Raw genomic sequence first — 25,068 nt, forward strand, 5'->3', positions numbered from 1 at the left:
CACAAGTTTGAGTCAGATCTCCTGAGGCTGATCAGCTCAGTAAGAGGAGCAAAAACCTTGGCTGATGTTCATATGAAGCTGTCCCAATGAGCTGGCAGGAAACTAGGAAAAACTTAACACTAATAAAAGATTAATCAAAACCAGCCCTAACCGGGGGAATCCATAAAGGTAAACCACACTTCATACAGGAAAATGAGCCACCCAAATTGTTAGCAGGTTCTACAGTTCTGAAAATCCCTTCTAAAGCTCAGCTCTGGCTCCATCAGAGCCTCAGTCCACCACTCCAGGAAAGTGCAGTGGTCCATGGCACCCTGCCCTAATTCTCTGCCTACTCTCCCATTCCAGGAATGAGAGCAGCTCCACCAAGGCCTGCTCTCATGTATTGTTTTTCTCGTAGTTTTGCAGTTCCTGCTCTGCTTCCATGAGCAGGGTTTTGTGTAGCAGTCCAGCAAAATAAGGACAGCAGCACGGTGAAGCTGTGGTAGGAAGTGGTCAGGTGCTTCAGGCTTACTCTACCAGAGCTGAAGAATCTCCTGAAGAAAGACCTGAAGTAAATCTGGCTCTCTGGGCACACCTTCAGATCTCCATGATCTTAGTCTTAGGACAATGCCATTCCTTCTCTTTGTGTTGAGCTATGATTTGATTACCAAGCCAAGGTCAACTACTTACAATGGCAAGATGAGCTATTCACACCATTGTATGTTCTGCACAATTCCCTTGCACTTCTAGGAGCACAGTATATACATTTACCCAAAAGGAATGACAAGTGATATTTTATGTAAGTACCTGAAGCCATGTGACTGTTTCTCACCCACTTTTTGTGGAGGGTTGATCATATAATTGCTCCATGTGCTGTGGCTCATTTTTGTAAATATGAAACCCAAGCATACATACCAGTGTGTTCAGAAACACATGCTTTAGTAATTGGCAAAAGGAATGGTAGCTTTCTTTAAGAGGAACTTTATTTTGCTGTGTACCAGCAGAGTACTTAAGTGTTTAGATATGACACATAATGGTCTTTTTATAACCTGTATTTTTCCCTTTCTAATTCTCTGCATGAGACAGACATTGGTCAAAATAATAATTTCCATTCAGGTTTTAACCAGTTTCAAATGAAGTTGCTTTGCAAGTTTCAAGACAGTAACATCTGTGGAAAAAAAAAATAAAATTGTTTCTCCAGTCAGTTCAAAGACATACAAAATTGCAGCATTTTATCTACAGTTTGTGTGAATAATCTATACAGTCAATTATATAAACATAATTTTATCTTTACAGATGTAGAATCTTAGTTGTCACTAATCTTGGGCATTTGAATGGATCATTTAGCAATCAGTGGAAATTAATACGTTTATATATGCAAACATCAATTTTCCATCATTGCAAATTTATGGAGCATTAGTGAGGTCGTTTTTAATAATAAATTTTATATTCTGTAAAAAATAAATGTCACCGTTAGAAGGGAGCTGTAATGAAGGGAATATCGAATGTATGACTACACTGCATCATTCAGCTATCAATGATTAAACAACTCATACTTTGAATCCTATACTACGCTAGCAGCTCCATTTGGGACCTGAGCTCCTTTATGGTAGCCACTGCACAGTTTAAAGATCATCTTTTGGAGATATCTGCCCAAAATGATGCACCAGTTAGAACAAAGTAAACGCGTGCTATCATCCTCTGTTACAGGGTAGAAATTAAGACAACAGAGATTAATTAACAAACCTGTGATCACACCAGAGCCTGTTGTAGAGCTGGGAATTAAATGAGTTTTCTAAGTTCTACCGCAGTGCTTTAATCACAAAACCATCCTTCCCATCAATTTCAGCATCAGCACTGTTGAAAGGAGCATTTGTAAAAGGGGAGGAAGAAGGTAGTGGGAGCTACTGGAGGATGCAGAGAGCAGGTGCCTTGTCATAACCATTGTGCACTAACTTTTTTAACTTTTCATTCCTACTCCACTGCAAAATGAGAAAGCAGCACATGTCAGCAAGTCAGTAATTTAAATAGGGATGAAGCATCTTGACATTTCTCTTGCACTCCAACTTCTAGAATTCCTTTCCTCCTTGAACAGCTCTGTACAGTATCAGTATATAAAAAGTGATGTTATCCCTCTAGAGGCTTTTACATTCCTGTCAGTGATCTGCAGACAGATGTTATGACTTCTACTTCTGGCCTTACCAACAGTATCTTTTCACCACAAAGTATAGATTCAGTTCAAATAACAAGTGACTTAGCTATAGGAAATTTTGTTTGCCAAAGTAATAGAAATTCTAGAAAAAGTTCTCGATCACTCCTTGGCATAAAGCAGAGTTGCAAATCAAGCATTCTGCCACCTGCTGTCTCTTGGCTTCAGGTAAGAGACAAAAATCTGTAGCTTAGCTAAAGACATTTTACTAATTTTTAGTGATTTTTAGAATCTTAAAAAATCAAAAGAAATTATGCTGGGCATATCATTCTGTTGGACCATCTTTTCACCGTGTAAAATGCCATTGTAAATCTGTATTGACACAAGGGAGGGAGATCTGGCCTTTTGTGTTAGAAAATGTGCTGAAACGTGCTTTAGACGAGAAACAGGCTGCAAGACTGGGAGATGCTTTGCATGTCAGTTTGGTCTTATTTGCTTTGCGAGAAGTTGTGAATACTTCGAGGTTGATCAGCTAGTAGTCACAGAGCTGTGAACTTCACCTTTTGACTATATTATTTATACTCACTAAAAGATGAAAAAAATTAGACTGCTACTCCATGTGAGTAAAACAAATGCCAGATCCTGTCTTTGCCCGAGTAAGAGAAAAGAGTCTGTGCTTTCTTTATTTTGATGGTCTATGAAGGAATTGTGTCAAGTGCTGTCAGCTTCATTGATATCCATGATTACTTTAGAGAGGCAGAACCAGTCACAGCATATGTGGGTTATGGCCAGAGTTTTCAAGCAGTTCAGCATTGCTGGACTGGGTGGTTTGTTATGGAGAGCTGATTCCTTTCTTGGGGAAATTCCTGTTAATGTCAGCGTGAGCACTCAACATTAGCAAAATGTGCAGAATTTGGCATGAGATTAGAAAACAATATGGCAAACAACAACAGGCAGTGTCGCTTAGCAATTTTTCGTGAGTATGGATGGCATTTCAGAGGATTTTCTTCCCCTATAAAATCGTTACCCACTCACTTGTTAGTATTGCAGTATTTAAATATTTATGTAAACAAATAATGCTGAACCAGAGCTTGGGGCTTAAAAAAACCCCACACACTGTAGATTAATGTGCCAACATTGGCTTTTCATAATGATAGCTAGCATGGCAAAGAGCATCTGAAATCAAATCTAAACATATGAGCCTCACTTACCACTGGTTTCTGCTGAAGGAATGGTCTTGTTTGCTCTGAAATGCCAAAATAAGCAGTCCTACACCAAACAAACTATTCCCAGTGCAGACTGGAGCATTTGGCCCATAGATGTGAACATCACGAGGAACTGCTCTTGTATCCCTTTGTGTGGCACTGGCTGAAAATTTGAGAATATATCAGTTAACAATAGCAGCAAAAATTGAGAAAAAATGAAATTTCAGAGAAGTTGATAGGTGGTCCATGACAACCGACATGTATCTCTGAATTTCATAAACACAGTGAGAATACACTGCTGCAGTAATACAGCCCATTTTTTCCCTAAGTCTTCTCTCCACTGGGGGAAGGGAAAGGTTTAGAGTTGTGTTCAAACCTTATTTATTTACATCCTACTTCTCATTAAACTGGTCCAAACACTAACTTGCCTTGCTATGAAGAACATACACCTTTTAGGATTAATTTGTCCAGTCTGGGTAAATTTTTGCTTGACAAAATGTATTGTTTAATTTCCATTCTGTCTATAGGTGCTTAAAACTGGAATAAAGTTACTTCTTAACCATCCTTTTGAGGAACTAAACACATTCAGCTCCTTAAATCTGTTACCATGAAGAGTGTTTTACAGACTTCATCACTTTTATGGATCTTCTCTGCATCCTTTCCAATTTATAAATGCTTTTGAGTAGTAAAGTTTTAGAGCAGGGTATGTAATTCCAGCAGCAGCCATCCACCTGTCAAAGGAAACTGCAGTAAACGTTCACTATACTTACACCTGAGATTTTTACTCTTTATAGGCAGTGATATTACACTAGTTTTGGCTGCACTGTTGCTGTGGGAAATTACAGACAGCTGTTTGTTTAGAAGAAGGTATGAATGTTTTTCAGCAGTACAGGTTCCCAGATAAGACTCACCTCCTTTAAGTAAGAGCCTGCATTTTCTGAACAGAGATGGTCTGTTTTCCATGCTGAAAAGTATACCCCTTGCCTACATCTACCTGACCGAGTGATGCAGATCACTTTGTTACAGTAAACCATGCCTTTTTTTATTTACAAGGTCCCCAGCTGCAGTTGTTTAAGCTTTATGAGGAATGGTTTTATGGGTTTTTTCTGAAAGAAATCATTTAATAATACCAAAAATGATCCTTGCATTAGAAACACCTGCCTTGCAAGGCATCCTCACTTGTAATTACATTTTCAGACCTGCCAGTTAGCCTTTTTGTAAACAATTGTAACTCTGCAGGGTTCTTAGGCAAAATGTCATGCAGAACAAAGCCAGGGAGTTTAAAGAAGTCTTTTAAACCAACACTTTTATCTCACTCAACCACAATTAGAATCTCTCTTTTTTTTCTTATCAAGTTAGAACAGTGATTATTAAAAAAAAAAAAAAAAATTGATTGGCGTTGCTCACATTATTTACTCAGTTAAGACTTGTAACAGCCGTTCAGTTGTTATGCTCAGGACTGATACCAGTTCATTTACCACTTTTGCTCTTTTTTCCCTGCAGTCCTTCAAAACTTCCTTGTTGTTTCAAAAGTCATCAGGAGTTAAACATCAGCCAACTCTTTTAAAACACTTGGTAGGAACTAAACCAGAACTCCCGCTGCAAGCCAAAAATGAAGGCATGAGCCAAGGTGTGGATTCTATTTCTAGCTGTAATCACTGAGTTTTATAACATCTTGTAAACAACTTAGGGGAAGCCTGTTCCGGCTTTATGTCCCATGTTCATACTTGGGCCGTAATGTTCTGCCTTAGACCTGAAAATAACCTTCTGTTTCAGAAGGCAGCTGTGGAATCAGTCTAAGGTCATTGCTGACTCTTTTTACTATTTGAGATAAAGATAAGTAGAACTGAAAGGTATTAGATAAAAAAACAAAAAGTGGTTTAGGTTTTTTTTTTTTTTCATTCTGATTGAGCAATATTATCAGTTAAACTGCTTCTAATCTGTTGAGTAAGTTTGTGTCCAGTCATTTTGTACATGGGCCATTCACACAGAAGCAAGGGAAAGACAAGGTGTTTTATTAACTGGCAAGCAACAAGAACTGCTAGGAAGACAGTGAGGGCTATAGTATCTGAATTTTCCTGTGTTTTTAAAAGGACCAGATTTCAACGAAATCTCTTTATTTTCTGTATTTTTGTCACATTCACAAGTACCAGATACCAGTACAAGTATCAGTAAAATTGTACAATAGCACTGATAAAGTAACACCTGCCACAGTAGGAAGGATGATAAATTAGCAAATAAATGAGCTTAACGGAAAGGCTGTCAGAAAAATTTGTTTAAACAGCTGCTGCGCTGGCCATACCACATGATTCTATTACCTGGGAAGCAGCAAGAAGGTAGTCAAGAGATACTGGCTGTGGTGGGAATAAAAATAGTCATATCCTGAGAGGATTCAGGCAATACACTGAATCATTATAAGCTTCCATAGGTGAAACCTTGCCCCCTCCCTGCCCCCAATTAATTATTGCCACTTATGGTTTTAACTGTAAACTACAGACAGTTCTTAAACACTTCAGCTAGGACATGAGATCAGAAGGCAAGGGATGTCTAATTTTTCCTTTTCTAAAAGAAAAAGAAAAAATGCAAACACCTGTCATTTGGGATACAAAGTTTGCATGGTATTTTCTTTATTGTTCTTGGTCATCGGAAGCTGTTATTCAAAAGAGTTTGGAGAAGGGCAGAACGGGCAGGTGCTGCTGCTCTCCTTTTGTAGCTCCTGCCGATGAGCAGTGCATGTGGCTGGGCAGGGCTGCTCAGTGCGCCTTTCAAGCAGAACTATGAGTGCATGGGCAAGCGAGCAAGGTGACCTGAAACCCTGAGAATGACTTCCACACTTAGCACCTTCATCTGGGGAGCACGCCAGGTCACCACAGGGCAAGGTCATTTCGGAAGAGAAGCGTAGGAGGGGAGAGGCGCAGAAAGGAAGCAGCCTGAAGCACTCCTGGCAGCTGGTGGGCACTGGGAGCAGGCAAGACTCAGCAGCCCTGGATCCGTGAGAGGGGGCACAGGGAAAAATGAGAAAAAAATAGCGAGAAAAGAGAAGCTGGAGAGAGCAGGGCTAAAAGGTGATGAGGTCAGTAATTCCCTTAGCAGACATGTCAGCAAAGCAGGATGTGCTACAGGAACCCTCAGACTGCCTCACGTGGCTGAGGCACATACAAAACCCGACATTCCGGGCAACGAAACCTGGCATCTATTAGGAAAGGGGAAGGAGAACTGCTATGAGACGTTCCGCCCCAGGAGCTTTTGCTAACTACTCAAAACATAAAACTATAATGCAGTGGAATAGTACTTATTTGAATAGGCTTAATGCCATGCGGCATGTTCATAACCCATATATATAGTAAAAATATCAGGGAAATACTAGACAGAGTCTGTTTCAAACCTGTGGCTCTTTGACCCGGAACATTTTATTTTCTTGTTCTTAGCAAGGCTTGGTGAAGGCTCAGTCATGTCTCGGGTAGACCACTGTTGTCCTGCCTCACCTGCACACAGACAGACGCCACATGCAGAAGAACAGAGAGGCACGGATGTCACTTTTTCCCAAGGTGTCACAAGCCATTGGCACTGCCATGAAAGAAGCCAGATATCCTGACTGGTTGTACTGTTGCACAGACACTACAGGCTTGCCTTGTCTGTTATTTTTCATATGACTGTAGAATGCAAAGTTTTTAATCAGAATTGGGGGGTACTTTGATTGGGCACTGTACAAACCTAGATAAAAGGGGAAGGTATTAATCTCTGCATGAATGCGATTGAGCAAGTACATTTTGTTATTTGTTCCAGTGAGTTGTATAATCCTGCTTCCCAGTCATCCAAATAGGATTTAGCATTGTCAACATGTTTTTCTTAATAGGATGATGCTATGAACTCATGTCCATGCAAGGCCGGAAAACCAGATTACACGCCTCGGGAGACTATATATCAGTTTTAGCTGTTAGTGAAATAATTTTTTTCAGTGACCAGACTACAGCCTTGAGGCCACCTTACAGGGGAATCATCAAGAGATGGTATGCCCCATGCAAGACCCATCACAAACTTCAGGAGCCAACTATTTATTGCAGTATCTAAGTGGGTTTAAAAAAAAAAAAAAATAGTCTCAGCTATTCCTTTTCCGAACTAAATGTTACTTTAATACTAACTTCTGCTAATTCAGAAATGTGCAATACTAAATTCAGGTCAACACATCTCCCCCTCAAAAGAAAATCTGCAGTAAGTGCTGCTTTGCCAGGTTTCAAGCATTATTCTGTCACATCACTTGTGAGACACTGCAATTACACCACTTTAGAGGAGGAGTTGCTTCTTATTAGCAAAAAAATTGCAGCATATTGTGAGCGTAAGTTCTAGTACATTGCCACAATAGCAGCGAAAGGGGGCCCTAGGCTAATCATGAACCAATCATGCATTTTGTCAGGAGTAAGTCAGCATTAATCAAACTAACATCACACTGCTGCAAGTCACATTTCACCAGCCCACCTGAAGCCTTGCTAGCCATCTAGAATTACTTGTTTGAGGAGTCACTGCAGCTGCACCCAAAGGAGAAGAGCACAGCACATCTCTCTGCTGGCCTGCCTGGCAGTACTGACACTTGCTACCATGTGCCGGAACTCCACAGGGCAAGGGAATTCCGAAAGAGCTGAACTTCTAACTCAAAAGAATTATATGCAGCTCGCAAGACCTCAGTGGACCGCACTGTGCTGATATTTTGTGTGTGAATACTTAGTTTCAGCTGGAACTGCTGGGCAATTTTTTACACACCGTCTACAAAGGGAAAGGTGTTGTTCCACATCACAATTCATATCCTTTTTTTTCAGAGCTACACTTGGAAGGAATATGGCAGGTAAAAAGGGCTGAAAATTTGGATCATGCATCATTCTTATTTGCATTGCTAACAGTAAGGTTCTGACAAAAGATGGTGAATTGTGAAAGGCTTTGGATTATCCAGGCTGCCACTGTGGTCTTGGGTACCTCATATGCCTTTCTTATTCCTGTATGTTCTTATTATTTTATAATATTTAATATATATAAACATATATAATATGACATGTAACAGTAATACTTATTACGAGAATACATATTCCTACTCTTACTTGCATATTTTCAGTACTAAATGTGTTTCCATCCTTTCTGTGTACGAGGTGCTAGCAGATGTGTCACTTTACTCATTTCAGCCTGAGTCTGACCGATACAGAAAACTCATTTTCTTGCCGTTGCAGTCTGCACAGCCCACAGAGGTCTGTGGTTGCCTGGCTGTGGTCACTCAGCTCTTGGTACATAGACTTGAATCCATATTGGATTGCATCAGCTTTTCTTCTGTTTTGACCTGCCTCGGCTCCTGTCTAGGATAGGGCAAAGAGTGTGCTGGAGGCAGAAATAAAATGTTGCCATACTCCCTAATCCCTCCAGTAGCTCATTACTCACTGTGTGAGGGGCGTAGTGGAGTCCTGGCCTGCGTTTATTTCAAATCCAGGTGTGTGCTGAGCATGGAAGCAGCAAGTGCCAACTGTAAAAAGCAGTGATTGTCTTCTCTGTCTGCTACTTGGTATTGAGAGGAGACAGGATAGTCTTTAGAGGCAAAAAGGAGAATGAAGAGTAATACTTTATGACTTGACCATTGATTAAACAGGAAAGGGTTGTGTTTATGTATTTACCTGTACAGACAAGGACCAGCAGAAAAGAGACAGGCTAATTCAAGCCCTTGAGAAATACAAGAAGGATCTTGAACGCGGTCTTCCTGCCTCACCATTCAACTCCAGAAGTGTTTCGCCAAGCCGGCGGAAGGTATGTGATACTCTGACAGCACAGGACCTGTCACACAGGTAGTACCGAGCTGCATGCGAGACCCGTTTCCCCTTCGTTAGCTGCACCCTGAAGTGCTGGCGAGTGCCTGTAACACAGCAGGTAAGTGCAGAGTTACTCAGCGTGGCTTTTCATAGTCTAGACAAACAGAGGTAATATTTGGTTCTCAGTTTTGCCAGCTGGCACTTATCCTCTCCTCTAACTCCTGCTATCCCTACGTGGCCTGTAATGACAGGTACCCATGTCATGACTACATGTACATGACTAAAATGTGTCCCTGCACCGACAGTGTGAATGTACACATGCCGCTCACAGACCCACACGTGTTCTCTTTGCTCCTTTCACAAACGGAATTACACTTTTTTAACAAAGTATTATATGGGTGCCCAGCAAAAAAATTTGAGTGAATTGATTGAAATAATTTGCTGATGTGTGTGACATTTTTACTAGGATGATTTCTGTACACAATATTTTCAAGAGAACTAAATCCCAATGATCTTCTTAATATTCCCACTGAACACAATGCAGTAAGTTTACATTGTTTTACAGTATCCTCTGAATATCAGAATGGCATTTACAGGTAAAAGCAAGAACCTAAAGTAATTAATCCTAATTCTATATATTCTGCCAGATACCAGAAACTGTACAACCTTAGGCCAGTGGACCTCACCTCAGTAGAGGATTCTTGCAAAACACTTCATTCTGCCATAGTCCAGAGTCTCTCTGGGGCAAAAACTCCTCAGCAGACTATATTTAGATTGTACAACTTTCTGTTTGTTGAGAATTATAGTTTGTTTATCACTAGATTACCAGTGATGCTGTTTATAAAGAGTATCATCCAATTCAAACATATGCATTATTCTGATTTGTAAAATGTTGCTCCCACTGAGATAAATAGCAAAATAATAGGCCACAAATTCACCTGTAGTATTTATGAGGCTAACAGTGGTTCTGTTTGACTTCAAACGCGTGAGATGGAGTCACACTCACACCTGCATGGGCATACAAGGAGAACAGAAGATGCCATTGAAGAAGGGCTGTGACATCGCCATTGAGACATCGGTTCCACAGATGAGAGTGCACAACGTCCAAGGAGGAAAGTCTCCTGTTCTCCCTCTGTGGGCCCTGGCAAGCAAAATGGAATTTCTGTAATTTCCTAAGACTACTTGTCATTAGCAACCTCAACCTTGTAAAGAGAAGGAAGGAAACAGCAACTAGAAAAAAGAACTTGTTAACTACCTCTAGCACAGTAGCAGCTTGGCTTTACTCTTGACTACACTTCCCAAAATTCAGCAAGTCATTTCGAGTACTTGAGACAGTTTGAAAAGTGTCTTAGAATTCCCCCTGTGTGAATCAATTTGTAGGAGACACTGTTCAGTGAATTGCTTTTGTGATTTTTCTGTCAGTTCTTTAACTTACAGGCAAGGCGGTCACTGTTGGAAAATTGTCACCTGTATTTGACATCTGGTCGGAACAACTGTTCCAGGACAAAGAGAGAGCAGCCCCCCTCTGTATGTTTTCAGCAACTCACTTCAAGGACTCTGATACCAGCTCCTACTGCAAGAAAACCCATCCGAAAAACTGCTCAGCATGCTTTGCCTCAGGCTCCTGCTCACAACTCCAGTACAGACAGGTTATCTGCTTCACCACTTCTGCAGTCTCACATGCATTTAGGTAGTTGCAACAGGAAGAAGATGTTTCAAAACTCTTTTAATAAAATATACTCTGGGGATCTTCTTGACAAACATTCAATTTACTTCACGGAAAAGAAGCAGTGTTTTACCCCTCAAATCTTAAAAACATCACACCAATCTTTTCTTGTAAAATACAGGTGTTACAATCCTCCTTCCCAAAAAAAGAGCTCCTCCCCTGGAAGATCATCACTTAAATCAGCAGACATCAATAATGAAAAGAAAAGAAAGTTGCACAGGTACTCACTTGTTGCTAAAAGTTAAGTAATGTTGCTTTCAAACACACCATTTGAAGCATAACTGTTTTTCACTGTGCCTTTCATCTTTCAGATTTTTAGAAGATGCACATGTGAGACCACATTCAGGTCACTTTTCTCAGCAGCCAGTTGAGCTTGGTGTACCCGGTTTGTTACAAAGGACAAGAATGGTGCCCACTGTTCATACACAGGTGTTGTCCTGGTTGTGTGGAAATGAGATGGATAAATGGAATCATTGGCTTTGGGGAATATATGTTAAGAGCAAAACCAAAAGTTTAAATCATTTTGTAAGAAGTCACTAAGATTCCAATTAAGAAATCTAGCATGTGTGGCTAGATGGGGTGTGAATAAAACAGGAACAGCTAAAGTAACTGTTTCTGTGAGAAACACCAATGAGGCATTATGGGATGTGAAAAGCAGTGTACTCCAACAGAAATCTGTTCTTCTGAAAGCAGAGCTTCTTCCCACTTGACTGGTGTCTTGCTGCACTCTTAACCTTTCAAGTGGTCATTTCAGCTTTTGGTTGATTTATGGCCTTTCACTCCATCCAAATAATAGCTTGGAGCCCAGAAGTGTCCACATCAATTGCTAATCACTCAGCCTACAGTCAGTGCCGTAACGTGTCATACAAGACTTCAGTGCATGGAAGTGCGGAAGTCGCTCTCCACTAGTCACCTGGATTCTTAAGATGACTGGGGGATTAATTTAGTGAATTTTACTGCTCTTAAAAATAAGGGATGCTTAACTGTAGCCAAAACCATGCATGATACAGAGGTTTCGTAGGATTCCTTGGCCCGTTTGTCCCTTTACGGAATCAGTGTTGAATTTCTACACAGCACAGCCAAGGCACCATGGCCAGGATTTGTGATAGCCCTGTGCTAGCTAGGACTATTCCATTCCTCATTCCAACCACCAAACCCTTCATTTTACATTATCAAGAGAAGCTCCTATTCCCATTTGATAATCCACAGCAAAAGATAATTTCAATATCAATCTGGTTTTCTAAATCTTCTTTCAAAGATACAAATATATTTTGCATGTCGTTTTAAAGAATAAGCTGTCTTATTTGAATGAGGTCTGCAAATATTTTCTATTTCTTCAGAACTTTTGATTTCCTTTACAGTGTTTGCATCATTTTTCTCAGGTTATGCAAGCTTGTTTCCATTTCTGCTAACACGAACTTACCTAATAATAATACTTTTTCTTTATTTATATGAGTGATTGACACTCAAGACATTCATTTCATATGAGCTGGCATGTCAATTCAGTATGATGTTGTTGTGCTTTTGATATGTTATGAAATCAGATCATTTCCCCTGGTGCTCTGAATGGAAATATAAAATGTTAATAAAAGAGAATAGAAAAAAAATGTACTTTTCCTCTTTACTTGTTTGTGGCAGATCCATGAATTATGGATTCCCGATTCTGAAATGCCACTTTCTCCAGGATCACAACTTGAAGAGAAGTAAGTTAAATATTTGTTTGTCCCTTTTCACTACTTCTAAGTTTCCTACAAAAATATTAAAGTAGGAATCTGGTGGAAAATTGAAAACATGGCACAAAAGCCAATTACCAGCGGCTGTATGCAGTGAGTATAAGGGACCCTTAGGGACACAGGATCCAGCTACTTGCTTGCAAAGTGTGGGATCAGAACTCTGGAAGAGATTTTCTGAGTCATGCCACCTCCCTTACTGTAGGCAAACTAAATATGTTGAGAATAAGTAAATAATAAATAAACAATGTTAATAATTTCTCTTCTGATACCTACCCCTTGTTCATCTGAGCTACTTTTTAAACTGATTATTCACAAAAGGCATAGATGTTCTTGATTAATGAAATTAATGGATTAAAGTAATTGGGAAATTGACCAACAGAGCTGCAAAAATGATTCATTTAAGAAAGTATAAACCTGCACAGTAAAAAAATTCTGACTAGTAAATAGATCCATCACTTTTGGATATGTTGGCAAAATTCTTTATTTGAGCTAGTTTAATTACTCTAAAAATGCTATGTCTGGATGGTATCATAAACCTTAATTGTATTCAGTGTATGTTAAAGAAAGATGCTGACAGCTTGTGTATTTCTGTAGAGAAGAGTATCTTCATTTTCTTCAAGATCTTACAAATGATATTTTGATTAGAGGTTGTTACGACAAAGAGTAAGTGCTTTGCATTTATTTATTTATTCCTTTGAGTCACAAAATGTTGTCCAATTATTCAATCAGAGTAAAGAATTGGTGGTTTTAATGAGATTAAAATGAAACTTGAAATTAGTTTCATTTCATGAATACTTTTGTGACTGCACTTTACAGGAGTCATGATTTAAACTGAGAAGCTGAACAGAAAATATTTTCAGCCAGCCATGTATTTCCCAGTGACTTCTAGTAGAAATGTGGAAACATCATGTCCTCCAACCCTTGCAACAGTCTCATTCCAGTGCAAAGTGGAACCAGTCAATCCTGGGCTAGCAAGCCATGGAGCTACAATAAGTCTTCCCTAGCAAAGCTCATCATGGCAAGACTTTGTACTTAGAGTTCTTCCTCCCTCCTATAAGAGCAAAATAAATAAATGTAATAATTGCTTTCTTTAGAATGTATGTGCTGTCAACTTAACAATTCACACATAAAGGCTAGAGCCAAATGCGCCCAGTGCTGCTGGTGTCTAACTGCAGCATCCTTTTCTGGTTTCACGTTCTGTACGTAACACCCTGCCTCACACACACACATGCACACCCCTCACGTTCCCATTTTAATAGAAATCTTTTGCATTTATAATATCCAGAGAGCTGTGATAAACCACAGGTCCGCTTGTAGGCTCGCTACAGGCAATGACAGTGTGTGCACGTTTCCTATGCCATTTCTTGGCCTGCCTCTTAAATGGGAGGAACTCTTCCTTTGATAGAGGATTTAACCCCAATATTTAAGATTACAGTCTTTGTCAAGTGTTGTGTTTTGATGCTGGAGAAGTGCCAGTGCCCTGAAATCAATCAAACTCAGTTTGACACCAAACCAAGATATTTCCATTTCAGTCTAGAAGCTTTAACTTTAAATCCCTAATGCTCTTTTAATTTTATTTTTTTTTTTTTTTGTGGCTGTTCACACAAGTGATTAGTTTGTTTTCTGAGCAATCAGTTAGAGGTAAGAGTTCTCTTCCTTCCTTCTAGGTATAGCAATTCTCAGGCAAACTTCAAGGCTTAAATTAGAAGTGATTTTTCTGGTTACACTGGGAGGAACAGTAGCAGATTTGAAAAACATCAACTCACCACACATCGCAAAAGGTTGCTAAGTATCATGCCTGCCCATATACACAGTTAAAACCAAGATGACATTAAAATAAAATAACACCCCAAAAAGCTACTGTGTGTCAGCCCCCATGTTAACAGGAGGATTAGTATCCTTCAGAAAATAACTTTTTTCTCTATACATAGTGAAAACCAAACGAGAGAACAGAAACTTGTACCTGTACGATGTGACAGCAGCAGGGGCCACATGTGTGTCCCACACTGAGCCCAACCCAGAATCTGTGGGGCACCAGGGTGTCCCTGCTCAGGCTTGTAGGGGGAAAGGTGCTGTTGACTTCAGATATAGTTTGTTTAAATGCTGTGCGCTCTTCTCTCAAAAATAAAGGTTCCTAAAAATACATGAAAAATCTCGTGTTGTTTTTTGGGTAGTCCCTAATAACAGAACTTAATTTCTCTGCAGAATAAAAATAAAAGATCAGTAGTGGCCTTTCATTTTAAATCAGAAGTTGAATTTCTAAATAGATTTTGTGGCATATTAGGAAAGACACAACTAATGACCTTAGCTAACCTGCTTTAGGATTAGTATGAGACATATTTTAAAATATGCATTTATTTAGATCAGTTTCTCTACAGATAAAATCGTAAATACCCTCCCAATTCAAATATACAGTATACAACCAAAACAGCTCTGCTGAGCCCTCCAGCTCATTGCAGATATGTTTGGGGTTTTTATGATTGCCTGAAAATGCAAGCATTGGGTTAGATTTAACTGAGTTATTACTGTAGAACCTGGAGACCTAATCTCCCTAGTCAGTTAGGTCCTTATTTTTACCGATGTTCATCACCATGAGCACATTTTTTGCTTGCAGCTGGTCATAGCCATAAACAAACAAAAAAAAAAAATATTGAGAGCAATTGCTGAAGGCTTCTCTCTTTCCCTAGTACACCTAGTTAACAAAACTATGACCATGCAAGTTCAACCTTCGATGTTTCTCTTAAAAGTTACTGAAAAGAAGGCCCAAGAGCAAGGAGACCATGCAAATGACCTTCAGAGGTCTAAAAAGTGTTGGCTAGAGGCAGTTCAAAAGTCCCCTTTGAGCAATGCAGTATCACGGACAAAGGAAGGACAGCTATAAATGACCCTAGGGAGCTGCTTGCAGTACTGCCCAGCACCCCAGTACCCTCAGCTGTTCCACCCAGTTAACGTGGTGGGACAGTACTTGACAGTAGCAACAGAGAGACTCAGGCCCCGCGAAAATACAGAGAGGGACTACCATGTTGTGACAGAGAGCACCAATACTCTTATATTTGTATTAAACGTGGAGGAAGAAATTGGAATTACATACGTGTAAGACTGTCCCTGGCACAGTTCCTGAGTTCCTACCAAACTGCATGCACTTGAAATGAGAATATTCAACAACTTCAAAGTGTTTAAGATTCTATTTTTTAAAGTCCATTCACGGGTATGGGAGGGATGGGGAGGGGGTAGAGCGAATGTGAAAGGTTCCGATGTATTTTAAGTGATCTGAAAGACAGACTGAGTGGTATTTATCATTTGGAAGTATATGCATTTGAATAATTTTTTGTTCACTGATTTTCCTTTCTATCCTTTTTTTAAGGGCATTAGAAGATATATTTCAAATGCACATTAAAAGCAAGAGGTATAACCTTGATGAGGTGAGCAAAAAACATCTATTATTAAACATTCTGTCACTTCCAATAGAAACACTGTAGATCAGAGCTGAGCAACAATTTATGGCAGACCAACTGCTATGCAATTTAAACACAAGGCAAGGAAAAACTACTACAAAAAGGAACAGTAAGGGTGTTTTCCCTGGGGGACTGGGAAAGAGATTTTTCTGTACATTTTTGTGTATTACTCTAATAAAGTTTCTAAAAGACAGGTTATGTACTTAGCATGCAGAACGGCTTTAATTACTTACAGCAAACCTGTTCACGAAGAATGTCTGTTGCTGCACTTTTCTGCTGTAACTGCTGTTTTCTGGAGTAGACCAGCAAGAGAGACTTGTAGGCTGTGAGTAGATCCGGTAAGACCTTGGGGTTTAATAGCTTGCTTTTAAGAACTCGGTCACCAAACCAGAATGTAAAACTCACCATGAAGGCTCCCCACGTGGTGCCTGCTGAGAATCATATACCTCAAAATGCTCATCTGAATATCTTGCACGCTGAGAGGGAAGCAGCCTGTGGAGACACAATGGGAAATGCCAGGCACAAATACATGGCCACAGTCCTGTCTCTCTCCTCTGCAAGTCTAGCATCTTATCTAGGATGAGCAAAAGCACCTCTGCCTGTTGTAATCCAGATCTTAGAGCCCTCTCCTGAGAGCAGGGCTTATAACTGCTCCTCGAAAAATTGGAAAGAACACACTGTTTTCCTTTCAAAACTCATTCACAGAGAAGATGGAATTAGCGGTGGTTTTATCTTTGCTGTTTTCCCAGACTGGTTGAAGCATTTGCCCATGAAATGGGGTAGGCAGATTCTGACGCCTTCCCCAGAGTAGGGAGCCCCAAGTCCAGCACCACACCTCATGAGCAGATGACTCAACTGAACGTTTGAACTAGTTCCTCTAGGTTGGGTAGCAGGAGCAAAATAGGACATGCTAGCACTATAAGCTGAGGTTGCAGCACTCATTTAAAAGGCACTAGGTTTTCCTTCTTCCCAATAACTGTAAAATCTAAATTATTTCTTCTTTACAGTCCCTGTATTAAAAAAAAAATAAAAAATGGAAAAAAAAAAAAGGGGGGGAGGGAATATAAAAAAAAAAAAAAAAGGGAAAGAAAATCACATTCCTAAGGGCATGTGAACTCCACAGAGGGTGCAAGAGTTTAGTCACAGTCTCCCGCTTGCACTGCCTGCCAGCTGCTTGTCGAAGGCTCCCTGACCAGAGCACAGGGCTTGGGCTGTGGGGCTCTTTCATCCCACGCTTCTCCCACGTCCTGCAGGGAGTGAGGCTGCTAATAGTGGCCTTGGGATGATGTGGTGCTTGAGTCCTCCTCTAGATCCGACTTTAAAGGCCTCGATACAAAAGGGCATTTCATTTGGTCTGATGATCCAGAGGGTTCATGCTCAGGGCTTTGGACTTTGCATTCTAAAGCTCATATTGCTGCAGCAGATTCAGGCAGGAACGTTTCTGAGGAACTGGCATAGTGTGGCTTTTAAATGGGCTAGCTTTGCTTGTTTATTTCTACAAATTTGTAATGCTGCCATGTAGTGTTGCACTTTCTTCAACACTAGGCATGTGGGAGTTACACATATGCTTTGCACGATGAATAAATAACAATCAAAGGAATTACATAATAATTAGAAAGCAGAAGGTTATTTTGCCATGATTAGGAGAGAGATCTTGTTTTGGTATCTGTTTAGATGCCGGTCTGAGTGACAATCAGTCGGTGGCAAAAGTGTTTGAGAAATGAGCTGAGCTGAAATTAGTGAATTTTAAGTCAGTTTTGTAGGGAAAAAAATCAGCAGCTGCACCTCAGTTTGAGGGGATATGTAATTTATATCTGACTGGAGGCTGCTGAGCATATTTGTAAGGTCAACTCTTGCAAGGCTCTGAATGCCTTAGAGAGAGAGCTGAGAATCCTTTAATAGGAGACTGAAGGTACTTGATTCCTTCCAGAGGGGGGGTTGTAAGCAGTAGTGGGTTTTTACTATATCCTGTTGCAACGATTAATATTTAGCAATGTATTATTCTGGACCTGAGCAGACCTTAAGCCTGGTGTTTTCCTCTCCAGAAATACTGACTGAAGACTGCAAAGAAACTCTGAAAAGAGGAATAAAATTTACTGGCTGAGAACAGATTTAGAGGACTTTTCAAACAACATATTTGCATGTTTAGTCATGCAAGGATAAAAGAAAAAAGACCAGACCTGCCTTTATGTATTAGAAGGACATAGCATGCACAGGAGAAAGAAGGGGTTTTCGGAAAGATTAAACGAGAAGTGTAAACAACCTACACCAGGAGAAGCCTGTTGGCAATGACATTTATTAGACCAGGCACAGTTCCCACAAGAGAAGTAACAGAAGCTGAATTGCTTTGAGACTTGAATTGGCCAGTGGATGGAAAGAAATTTCATAGCGAGTGGACTTTCTGTCCTACAAAAATATGTTTTTCTCTTTTACTTTTTTGTCTTCATACCAAACTCTATTCTCTATCACTGTTTTCTGGACCAGACAAACAAAATAAGAAAATGGAAATGTTTGTCAAGGTCTTTGCAGTGCTTTTCTTTTTACCCATGCTGGGTGCCTGCCAGCTTGTTATTTGGGTACTTCCTTCTCTGCGCTCTGGGCTTCTGTGTACTTGCTATCCAAAACCAACACCCCTCTCCCAGTCCATGCTGGCACTTACTCCAGCATAGTGTCCAACATCTCTTCTCACTCTGGTCTATCGCCAGTTCATGCATCATGAAGATGCTTAAAGCCATCCAACAGCATTGCCTGACCCACCGTCCATGCCTGGCCACGCATCGCAGCCAAGCAGTCCTCACCGATTTACCAGGGAAATCGTGGCTGTAGTACTTGTAACCTCTTCTCCAGCTTTGAAAAAGAGTAGTGCCATCACTCTTCCAGGGGGAGGGTTACACACTCAGTGGGATGTTACATGGTTACTGAGGGGAAGAAGAAAGCGATTAATTGCCTGGTTCTGTTAGGAGAAAAAAACGATGGTAAATGCATAGCAGGGAAAGAGAGAGTGAAGAAAGAATATAGGAAACATGCGTGGAGGAAAGAAGGACAGTGCCTCAAAGACAAGAGCCTTTTAAAATGACTAGCACCTTCAGCTTTGATGTTACCCTCTAGGTACCTACATGGCATAGTTATTGGTGTAAAGTGGGGTATAGAGGGTAGTTCTTCCACTGGACTCCAGCCCAAGGCAATTTTCAATCTGGTGCATCAAGGTATACCTAAGGAACTATTTTCTTTGCCTTAGAACGTGGAATTTCAAATAGTGTGCCCAGGAGAAAGCTGCACCACTCCTCCCAGCAAGATTTACTTCTGCTGTTCACACTGTTTTACTGCCTCTGCAGGCTGCATTCTATGGTCTGCTCAGAAATCTTCAGCTGAAAGCTCTTTTCACCTACCCAGCCCTGGAGGTTCAAACATTCCTTTAAGTTTTAGAACTATAATTTTTTTTTCTAGCACACTAATTATGAAACCAGAGAGTTTTTCTAACAAATTTTCACAGAGCAAACAGGTTCCCCCATTTTCTGTAGTAACAAAATGTTCTCAACTCAGGCAAGCTTTTAAAAGTATTTTTTTTCTCTAGCCACTTGCTCAAATCCAACATCAGGCAGTTTTATACCCTTGGAAGTGCAAGGATGACGTTTCAGTTGCAGAATAGTCGTCTCAAATCCTGATCCTTATTTGATTCAAGAAGCCATTAATTCCATGAAAAATATTTCCTTAAAAAGACAGAAATGCTGGTTCTTGCTAAAAGGAACAGGTAAAAACATAGCCCTTAGAATCCAGGAGGGTGGAAGAAATGTCACTCCTGGGCTTGAAATTGCCACTGAAATGGTTCTGTAAGTGCATCATTTCAGGAAATTGATGGGAAACTAAGACAGCACCTGCAGGGGCGCGCAATCCGGTGCCTGTCTGTCTTCTAGTGAGCAAACTGTTCCAAGTAACGTATTTCCTGGAATTTTATCATATAAAGCCAAAAGCTCCTGAAGGCCCAAAGTATATCTTACATTCGGTTTATGCCTTTGCTTTTAGGAGGATCATAAAGTGTTCATTCTAAAAAAAAAAAAAAAGCACAGCGTGAAGACACACCACAAGATTTAGCTCAGGCGAGGCAGAAAGCAGCTGGTAAATGGCATCCAGCAGCGTCACCAAACATTTCAGGACAGGAGCACAGGCAGCGGAACACCACAGCGGTGTGGAAGCTGAAAGGCCATCTTCCTCAACCTAGTAAAATTATTTGCTTTGATTACCGTGTGAGTATAGATCCAGTGATAAGACCTGTTAGGAAGTGTCACGGGGTCTTCTATATCCAGTAGCAAAAAAGGTTAATCTTACATTTCTAAGGCCAAAAAAATCCTTTTTGATGTACCACACCCCAGCACTATTCTGAGTCACACTGAAGCAGCCACGGGAGAAAGCAACCTCTGCTTAATCCTTGGCACCATCCTACGTGTTCTTTGCCCTTCCCTTCTTCAAGTGCCATACCCTTTCTACTTAGCCCATCACATCTCGTGGGATTGCCTTCCGAGGAGGCAATCAGCGGACCAGTGTGGTTTAGGATGCTAATGCAATAATTACTGGCTTAATCATCAAAGTGAACAAGCAATTTACCAACAGTCCCTTTCAGCACTGTGCACTGTTACCGTTTAAATACAGATTTTTGTAATGTACCATAATTAGATACTGCACATGGGAAAGTTTTAAAAGTAAACCAGTAAAAATGAAAATGACTGCTCTGAGATGAGCACAGGACCCAAGTTTATTCTTCTCACAACAGAAAATGTCAGTGATCTGGTATGTGGAAACTTTCCTCCAAACCATTACTGACCCAGTGGCCCCATCACAGGCAGAAGGGGAAACGTCCTGTGAAACAAGTTTTGTTCTGCATGAGACTTAAAGTAGGAATCTTCTATTTTGGCAAAGTAGCATAGCTAATATTTTTAGAAATTCCGGGGTGAATAGTTTCATTTCAATTCCTTAAGTTTCTTCTGAAGTTTCAACTGGATATACTCATTCCACTGCCTGCTCTGGCAGTATATACTTCATAGCTGAGTATACTGAAACGTTGGTCCAGTTCTTCCCGTTTCATATGCACATTCAACTGTGCAGTGGCAAATACCAAATTCTTCAAGCACACAGGTGTTTGCCGATGTAAACCAGGGTTTCTATACGTGGAGACAGTTGGAAAATAGAAATGAATGAGTAACGGTCTCTCTCACAACCACAGGATATGTGTACAACAGAATCCTCACCCCTGCGTAGCTGACAGCTTTGATTACTCTAGCCTCTGAAAGCAAGCCTAACCTAGGCATGCTTTGGTTATATGTCAGCACGCTTCAAAACGAGATCGAGAGGAAAAGGTGACACTCACCTAGTTAAATCACAGGATCAAATCTGCTGGCTCAGCACTGTGCAGGTCCAGCCACGAGTACTTGCAGTCCTCAGCCTTCCGTAGCCTTGGCTGTGGAACCTTTTGTTGAAGGTTCACTTTAGCAGTCAACTCAGCAAAAAAGAATGCAGAACATATAAAATTACCTTATAGTATTTACAAAGAGCAGCCTTGCAGATCGGTTTTAACAACTTTTAGATTATTTCAGAAATTATTATAAGAATATATAATTTTGAGCCATGGAAGAGGCTTTAAAGTTGCCCTTTTCGCTATTCTTGGGCATTTCTTAATGTCTATCAAGGCCATAAACTTCTCAAAAGAAAAAGAAATTACTTGACATTGAAGACTCCGAATCTCATCTGACACTTTGACAAACCATGTGCACAGAGAAATCCGTTGGATCTCTACCACAAGGAGTTCGGGTTGCTCCATGTTTTCTGAACACTAGTATGCTGAGCTTGAAAAGTGATTCCTCGTGAAGCACTGGGCATCATGTGTTTCCAGCTCACGGAGAGCAGATTACCCGTTGTCCTTAACGCATTTCAACAAGAACAACTAATTTTCTATTGAAGTGCTTAAGATTGAATGCCTGTCGTAACGACCTTCAAATTGAACTAGAGTTTTAAGATTTTCCCTGTAGTTCCTCAGAAGCTGCCCATCCTTTTTCTCTTTCTACATGACAGCGTCTAGACCCCATTTTGTGTCATGAATGCCCACAGGTCTCCTTCGACAGAACAAAGAGAGGCCATCATGATTATCTCTTAATAAAGCATGATTCCATGAGGATGCTTTTAGTAATCTTAATTGATTTACACCTAATCCATTTTCCAATTGATTAATTCTTACTGTAATATTAATAATTTTATGTCTGGAGCAACTCAGACTGCACTGGTCAGGCGCTCTCAGTCCATTCTGCAATCATCTGTCATTCAGAGTCTACTCTTGTAGCTTTCAAGATAGCTGAACTTTTTGACTGCTTACTAGCTAGCTGGAATCCAAACTGCAGACCTCATCCTTCGTCTTCCCTTCTCCCATTATGATCATACTGGATCACTGATGTATGTAGCTCAGATGGTCTTGGCTCTTTGTAAGGCTCAAATAGATAAACACAGGGGGTCACAGGAAAACACAAAATAACATTTAAAAAGCCTGTTTTGCTCTGGTGAATTCTAGACCTTCATGTTGGTGCCTTGCCCCTGAGGAACCGGTGCACATGGGCAGGCATAACCTTAGACTCTGTGGAGCCCTAGGCTATGATTTAGTGGCAAGTCTTACAAAGAAAAAGTAAATTTGCTACTACCCTATGCAATGTGTTTCACGGAGCTCTGCTCCATGGTAGCTGACTGCACGCGGGCTCTGACGCTCCCACAGGCACTTAGAACAGGTCACACCTAAGGGAGGGGATGAAGCTTTCAAGCAGTTACCTGCACTGTAGATGCCTAAAGACATTCCTGTACAGGCACAGAAGTGCCGCAGATGTTGGTCAAGCACTGCTGCTGCTGCTAATAGCGGCAGCCTTGTAAAGCAGTGCTTGCTTCTAACGGGTATTTTAGCGCGGATGGAAACTGCATTTGCAATGTTAAAACTAAACCCTTTACTACAAAGTTACAAGAATGTTCCTGTTCTGTGTTGTAACCCCCGAGTAACTCTGCTCTCGTGCTGTTGCTGCAGCGCTGTTTCAGGCACGTGGCCTCTTGCTGTGGCCGGCTGAAGAGCCTTCTCAAGTGACTAGCTGTGTTTGCCTTACCCACACTCACTCCGGTTTTGGTTTGGTACTCACTGCATTTCACCACCTCTTCTGCAGTCCTGCCTCTGTGCTCCTTCCCAGCACGGGAAACATTTTCCAGCAGGATTTATCGATAAGAGAGAGAATCTGGACTGCAAAATGTCTTGCAAATGAAAGATAAAGTCTCTGAGACTTTAGTCTCACTCACTACTTGAGTGAGCTAGAGGAAATAAATGAATGATAGTAGGGGAAAAAAGTGAAACACCTACTTAACTGAAACCTCATTTCAGTCCTTTTCTCCAGTTAATTAAGTATTGAGGAAAATGGATGCAGAAAGCACATTTTAAAGCAATCGAGTACTGCCAGAAATCAAACCAGCAATTTGAAAAGAGAACAACACTGCTCTCTGGCATCTGACAAAATAAGATATTTGACAGGGAACAATATGTGCAGTACTGGTTAATTGAGAGGAGAGGAGAAGAATAATCATAGCTGTATTACTGAATTTATAGAAGTATCTCCAGTGTACCACAGGGACAATGCGAATTTGTGGAATCCTCCTGCCTGCTACAGCAAGTCAGCAATCACTTACATTCCCATCAACATCTTTACAATGTACCCTAGGCAGCAATGCAGAAATAGCAACCGTAGTGGCTGAAACCGGGAGACTTGCCTTTAAAATGACTGTAAATTCCCACACTTTCCTCTGGTGCTGGTAAAGGGATACGGGATAAGAAACAAGTGGGGGAAAAACAATGCTTGCTGTCTTTTGTGAGAGCTCCTCAGAACATGGAACAACCCTTCACCAGTTCACAGGGTATGGAATACGACTATTCCAGCACCGGTCCAATGACAGGTTAGGTTGATTGTGTGTCTTTTCAAAGCATCAGCTTTAGAGCAAAGACCAGTCTTTAGTTTTCTCGCCTTGTAGTTCTAAGCTGTAGCCAAACACAGGGTGAACTCTACCCACGAACATACCTACATTTTGGAAGCTCTGGCAGAACTTTCAAGGCTATATTCTCTTTCCTGCAGTTGCTTTCACTAACCTTCCAATTTTTCTGCATCATTTTAGCATATTAAAATGACTCTTGCAACACAGGCAGCATGCTGCTGTGTCAAAGAAGCCGGCAATGGAGATGTAGACACCTGAACAAACCAATCATTTGGTACCCTTCCCATTCGTACTAAAAACACTATATAAGGGGATGTGTCGTTAATGGGATATTGTTATTTACAGTCTTTGATATAAACCAATGCTCCCATATGTAACAGCCATTCTCAGCAAGATTTTTTGGTCTGAAGGTACTATCAAAGACAAACACCAAACACTTAGATAAAAAGAGAAGTAAAAGAACAGCTAACCAAATTAAACAAGCAGTTAAGCAAGTAGGAGATCTGGGAATCACAGAACAGATTCTTTCCCTCTGTAATTGCTCACAAGAAATTGACAAGAAAAAAAATCCAAAAGGATGAAGTGTCAGTCATTTCCATTAGTAATTTTAGCCTGCAAAATTTGAATCTAAGTTAATTAAAAAGGATCCAAACTATGCTCCTCAGGAGAACTAAAGTCTTCAATCACTTAGTGCCACACAATGACTAAAGCCACACATATCTTTAAATATCAACAGCAGCACTGCAAACATTATTTTTCAACACAGGATCAAAAGAATATAGAACATTTCCCTTTTCTACAGTGAAAAAAATTGGTGGAGTCCCCAGCCACAATTAATAATTTTCCACTCCCCTGTTTTGCCTCTAAAAAAAAAAAAACCAACAGTAACGTGACATGGATACACAGATTTCATAAAAAAAGACAATCTACTTTCACAGTATCAAATGCATTTACACTGTATTTCATGTGGTACTTGGGCCTTGTAATTAAAGGAACCCTGAAACGCCATCCAGTTCTGAGAGCAGATTCTCACTAAGCTT

At 40.5% G+C, this 25,068-nt stretch overlaps 1 long non-coding RNA gene across 1 annotated transcript; it reads right to left on the reverse strand.

Annotated features, from left to right (window-relative positions):
* Positions 1-937: 937 nt before the first annotated feature.
* On the reverse strand, positions 938-10,448 carry LOC130157494 (uncharacterized). Its single transcript, XR_008824914.1, has 6 exons — positions 10,055-10,448; positions 8,985-9,220; positions 8,755-8,898; positions 6,719-6,818; positions 3,340-3,496; positions 938-1,147 (listed from the first exon to the last, which is right to left on the reverse strand). It is a non-coding gene; the product is annotated as an uncharacterized LOC130157494 (long non-coding RNA).
* Between the last annotated feature and the right edge of the window lie 14,620 nt (positions 10,449-25,068).

This window comes from Falco biarmicus, chromosome 12 (genome assembly GCF_023638135.1).
Source record: "Falco biarmicus isolate bFalBia1 chromosome 12, bFalBia1.pri, whole genome shotgun sequence".
NCBI lineage: Eukaryota > Metazoa > Chordata > Aves > Falconiformes > Falconidae > Falco > Falco biarmicus.